Consider the following 6,000-nt stretch of genomic DNA (forward strand, 5'->3'; position numbering starts at 1 on the left):
TGTAAGACATGCAAAGAACATTCATTTTTTAATGCATAGAATCAATCGAGAGAGAGAGAGAGAGAGAGAGAGAGAGAGAGAGAGAGAGAGAGAGGATAAAACAGTTATTGTATAATGGTGGAACAGTGCTACTATAGGTCACTGGAGGCTAACAAATAAAACATTCAGTATCAGTAAGAAGTACCCTCCATAGGATTGAGTTATTGAGGTCCCATATAGCCATCAGAATACAGGTTATAGCAAATCCTTTTGGTTACCTGTTAGTGAACAGATCATAGAATGCATACCAATATACTACTAAATGGAGTTAGTATTAAGTGTATGTCTAATGATTTATCATTATACCCATAGGTTACTGCATCCCTCACCCCTTTTATAGATATAACTATTTGCAGTAGATGATGATTAACACTAATATTTACAACCTATCCAAATGCATAGAACAAGAAACAGGCAGAATATTGAGGCCTAAATGAAAAATATTTATTTCACACTCTTCTCCAACAGCTGAGGGATCGGTGTTGAAGAGCAGATGGGAAGAGAGTAAGAGCCCAAGGCAGTCGATGGTAAGAAGGAAGTGTCTTTGTGACACAGCAGCACAGCTGCATAGATGAAATTACTGATTGCAACATCCTGTAGTAGACATGTGTAAACTCAGGTAGAACCAAACCAGTGTGGAGAAGTAGACAGAGAACTTACTGACATGTTGCTTTACTTGTAAGTGTTCAGAGCATTTTTCTTTCAATGATATCCTCTTACTTTTAGACCATTTACTTAAAGATCCCCAGCCTCTGAACCATGTTTTTGTCATATAAATGTGTCCTTTCAGGAGTTTTATGACATCTTAAAGAATCCTATCTTTCTCTAAATACAGGGTGACCTAGGAAGGCAAAAGAAAAAAAGCACTGGCCATCACTTATGTCCTTTGCCTTCTGAACTAAGCTTCAAGTATATATCCTGAGCACATATAAGACCCTACACATTTTAAGTACAGTTGCTGGAATGGTGAGTTTGTGTTTCTGTTTTGTATAGCTTAAGGTAAATGTTGGCCATGCAGTAAATTAAAATGATCTGAATGCATAGTTTAGTTTGGTATCTTTGGGGTTAAACATATAATTAATTCCAGAGTTAATGAACAAGTTAAAACAAACATGTTCTAAGAGATATTAATAAAATGAAATGAAATAAAAATAAGGGAGATCCATGGATGCAGGCCTGGTGAAACTGTGCTGCGAGTAGCCGGGGCGCAGAGAGGTCTAGACTGAGTGCGCACAGAAAGCGAGAAACCCCGATTGGTTCAGGGGAGCAGGAACTCTGCTGTAGTGACTCGGTTTCCACCTGGAAGGCCCTTGCATGTGAACCAAATGCTCAGGCCATTTGCCAACAAGAAAAGTGGACATCCAGGGATGCAGGCCTGGTGAGACTGCACTGCGAGGTGCCGGGGTGCAGAGAGGTCAGGGCTGAGCGTATGGAAAGCACTCCCATCGCCCACTGGTTTAGGGGAGTAGGAACTCTGACGTAGGGACTCAGTTTCCACCCAGAAAGCCCTGGCGTGCAAACCAAAGGCTCAGGCCATTTGACATCGGAAAAAGTGGACATCCACGGACGCAGGCCTGGTGAGACTGGGCTGCGAGTACCCAGGGCACAGAGAGGACTGGGCTGAGGACACGGAAAGCACAGGCTCCCCCAACTGGTTCAGGGGAACAGGAACTCTGCTGTAGGGACTCAGTTTCCACCCAGAAGGCCCTTGCATGCAGACCAAATGCTCAGGACATTTGCCACCAGGAACAGCAGAGATCCAGGGACGCAGGCCTAATGAAACTGTGCTGCGAGTAGCCGGGGCACAGAGGGGTCTGGGCTGAGCACACAGAAAGTACGGCCTGCAGATTGATTCAGGACAGCAGGAACTCTGCCATAGGGAATCTGTTTCCACCTAGAAGGCCCTTATGTGCGGACCAAAAGCTCAAGCCATTTGCCACCAAAAACAGCCGAGATACAGGGACACAGGCCAGGTTAACGGGAGAGACGGGAGCCAATCACTGATAACAAGAACACATATAATCACAACAACAAGATGGCACAAGGAAAGTGAAAGAACTTACCCAATGGAAACCAGACAACCTGGCAACAGCAGAAACCAGCTCTACTATCACACCAAAGAACGAAATGCCAAACACTGCAGAAAAGGAGACTCAGACCTGAACTCCTACCTCAAGATGATGATGGAGATCTTTAAACAAGAACGGGAAGAAAAGCATAAATAAATAGAAGCTTTTAAAGAGGAAACATGAAAAACACTAGAGAAAACAAAGAACTAGAAAAAAACTACCAAAGAAATTAAGAAATTGAGGAAGGATTTTAAAATGGAAATGGAAAAAATAAAGAAGACACTAAAAGAGACAACCCTGGAGGTAGACAACTTAAAAAAGAAATCAGTAGTCATAGATGCAAGAATCTCAAACAGACTACAAGTGATGGAAGAGAAAATCTCAGGGGCCGAAGACAACATGGAAAACATAGACAAAACAGTCAGAGAATATGCAAAATCCAAAAAGCTCTTAATCCTAAATGTCCAGGAGATCCAGGACACAATGAAAAAAACCAAACCTAAGGATAATAGGAATAGAGGAGGGCAAATAATATCAACTAAGAGGCACAATAAATATCTTCAACAAAATCATAGAAGAAAACTTCCCTACCCTTAAAAATGAAATGACCATGAGCATAAAAGAAGCCTACAGAATTCAAAATAGAGTGTACCAGAAAAGAAATTGCTCCCGAATCATAATAGACAAACCACCAAGTGTCCAAAGCAAAGAAAGAATAATAGAAACAGTAAGGGAAAAAAGTTATGTAACATATAAAGGCAGACCAATCAGAATCACACCCTACTTCTCAACAGAGACTATGAAAGCTAGAAGATCCTGGACAGATATCATGCAGACCCTAAGAAACACAAGTCTCAGCCCAAGTTGCTATGCTCAGCAAACCTCTCAGTCACCATAGATGGAGAGACCAAGATATTCCAAGACAAAATTAAATTTATACAATATCTGACTACAAACCCAGCACTACAACAAATTATAGGTGGAAAACCCAACACAATGAGGAAAACTACATCCTAGTAAAAACAAGAAAATACTTAAGCAAGAAAACCAAAAGAAGAAAGACACACAGGCACAATTCTACCTCCAAAAGCAAAAATAGCAGGAAACAGCAACCAATATTGCATAATATCTGTTAACATAAATGGACTCAATTCTCTAATAAAAAGATATAAGCTATCAGACTGGATGCATAAACAGAATCTAGCATTTTGCTACATAGAGGAAACACATCTCAGAAACAAAGACAGACACTATCTAAGAGTAAAAGGTTGAGAAAAAACATTCCAAGGAAATGGCCCTAAGAAACAAGCTGGAGTAGCCATTCTAATATTGAATAAAGTAGATTTTCAACCAAAAGGTATCAAAAAAAAAAATGAAGGACACTTTTTACTCATTACAGAAAAAATTGTTAGGAGGAACTCTCAATTGTTAACATATATGCTCCAAATACAAGAGCACTCATATTCATAAAAGAAACCCTACAAAAGTTCAAAAAGTACATTTCCACCTGCACAGTAATAGTGGGAGACCTTAACACCACACTCTCATCAATAGACAAATCATGGAAACAGAAACTGAACAAGGATGCAGCGAAACTAGCAGCGGTTATTAACCAATTGGAATTAATAGACATCTACAGAACATTTCATCCTAAATCAAAAGAATACACCTTCTTCTGAGTACCTCATGGCACCTTCTCGAAAATTGACCATATAATTGGTCACAAAACAAGCCTCAATAGAAATAAGAAGATTGAAATAGTCCAATGCATCCTATTAGATCACCATGGATTAAAGCTGTTTTTTATTAACAACAAAAAGCCCATATACACATGGAAACTAAAAAATGCTCTACGAAATGATAGAATGGTCAAAGAAGAAATAAAGAAAGAAAGAAATTAAGGATTTTCTAAAATTTAATGAAAATGAAAGTACAACATACCCAGACCTATGGGATGCAAAAAAAGCAGCTCTGAGAGGAAAACTCATAGCTCTGAGTGCTTTCAAAAAGAAACTGGAGAGAGCATACACTAGCAACCTGACAGCACAGTTTAAAGCTCTACAACAAAAGGAAGCAGATACAACCAAGAGTAGTAGATGGCAAGAAATAATCAAACTTAGAGCAGAAATTGACCAAATAGAAACAAAAAGAACCATTGAAAAAAATCAACAAAACCAAGAGCTGGTTCTTTGAGAAAGTTAACAAGATTGATAAACCCTTATCCAGACTAACTAGAGGGCAAAGAGAGAGTATCCAAATTAACAAAATCAGAGAGGAAAGTGGAGAAATAACAACTGAAACTGAGAAATTCAAGAAATCATCAGATCCTACTACAAAAACCTATACTCAACAAAACTAGAAAATCTGGAGGAAATGGATGAATTTCTAGAAATATACCAGATACTAAAGTTAAACCAGGATCAGGTCAACCATCTAAATAATCCCATAACACCTGAAGAAATAGAAGCAGTCATCAAAATCCTCCAAACCAAAAAAATGCCCAGGTCCAGATGGGTTCAGTGCAGAATTTTATTAGACATATATTTATGACCTAATACCAATAATCTCCAAACTATTCCACAAAATAGAATCTGTTGGAACATTCCCTAACTCCTTATTTGAGGCCACAATTACTCTTGTTCCTAAACCATATAAAGACCCTACAAGAAAAGAGAATTTCAGACCTGTCTCACTTTTGAACATTGATGCAAAAATACTCAACAAAATCCTTGCAAACCAAGATCACATCAAAATGATCATTCAACATGATCAAGTAGGCTTCATCTCTGGGATGCAGGGATGGTTTAATATATGAAAATCCATCAATGTAATCCACCATATAAACAAACTCAAAGAAAAAAACCACATGGTCATTTCACCAGAATCTGAGAAAGCATTTGAGAAAATACAACACCCCTCACATTAAAAGTCTTGGAAAGAACAGGAATACAAGGCCCATACTTAAACATAAGAAAAGCAATATACAGCAAACCAACAACCAACATCATACTTAATGTTGGGAAACTTGAAGCAATCCCACTAAAATCAGGGACTCAACAAGGCTGCCCACTCTCCCTCTATCTAATCAACATATTACTGGAAGTCCTGGCTGGAGCAATTAGACAGCAGAAGAAAGTCAAAGGGACACAAATTGGAAAGGAAGATGTAAAAACATCACTGTTTGCAGATGACATAATAGTGTACAAAGGGAACCCAAAAATTCCACCAGAGAACTCCTACAGCTGATAAACAAGTTCAGCTAAGTGTCTGGATATAAAATTAACCCAAACAAATCAGTAGCCTTTCTCTACTAAAAGGAAAATATGTGGAGAAAGAAATTAGGGAAAAGATACCCTTTACAATAGTCACAAAAATATGAAATACCTTGGTGTGACTCTTATTCTTATTAAGCAAGTGAAGGACTTGTATGAAAGAGCTTCAACTCTCTGAAAAAGGAAATCTAGAAAGACCTCAGAAAATGGAAATATCTCCCATGCTCATGGATTGGGAGGATCAACGTTGTAGAAATGGCCCTCTTACCAAAAGCAATCTACAGATTCAATGCAATTCCCATCACATTTCATCCCAATTCTTCATAGAGTTGGAAAGAGCCATGTGCATTTTCATCTGGAATAACAAAAAAAAATTAGAATAGCTAAATCTAACCTCAACTAAAAGAAAACATCTGTGAGAATCACCATCCCTGACCTCAAGCTATATTACAATTTTGCTAAAAACTGCATGGTATTGGTACAGAAATAGGCACGTGGATCAGTGGAATAGAATAGAAGATCCAGAAATGAGCCCTCACTTATATGGTAACCTGATGTTTGACAAAGGAGCTGTAAACATTCAGTGGAAAAACACAGCCTCTTCAACAAATGGTGTTGGT

Source organism: Micromys minutus (assembly GCF_963924665.1).
Source record: "Micromys minutus genome assembly, chromosome: 1".
In the NCBI taxonomy this organism is placed as follows: domain Eukaryota; kingdom Metazoa; phylum Chordata; class Mammalia; order Rodentia; family Muridae; genus Micromys; species Micromys minutus.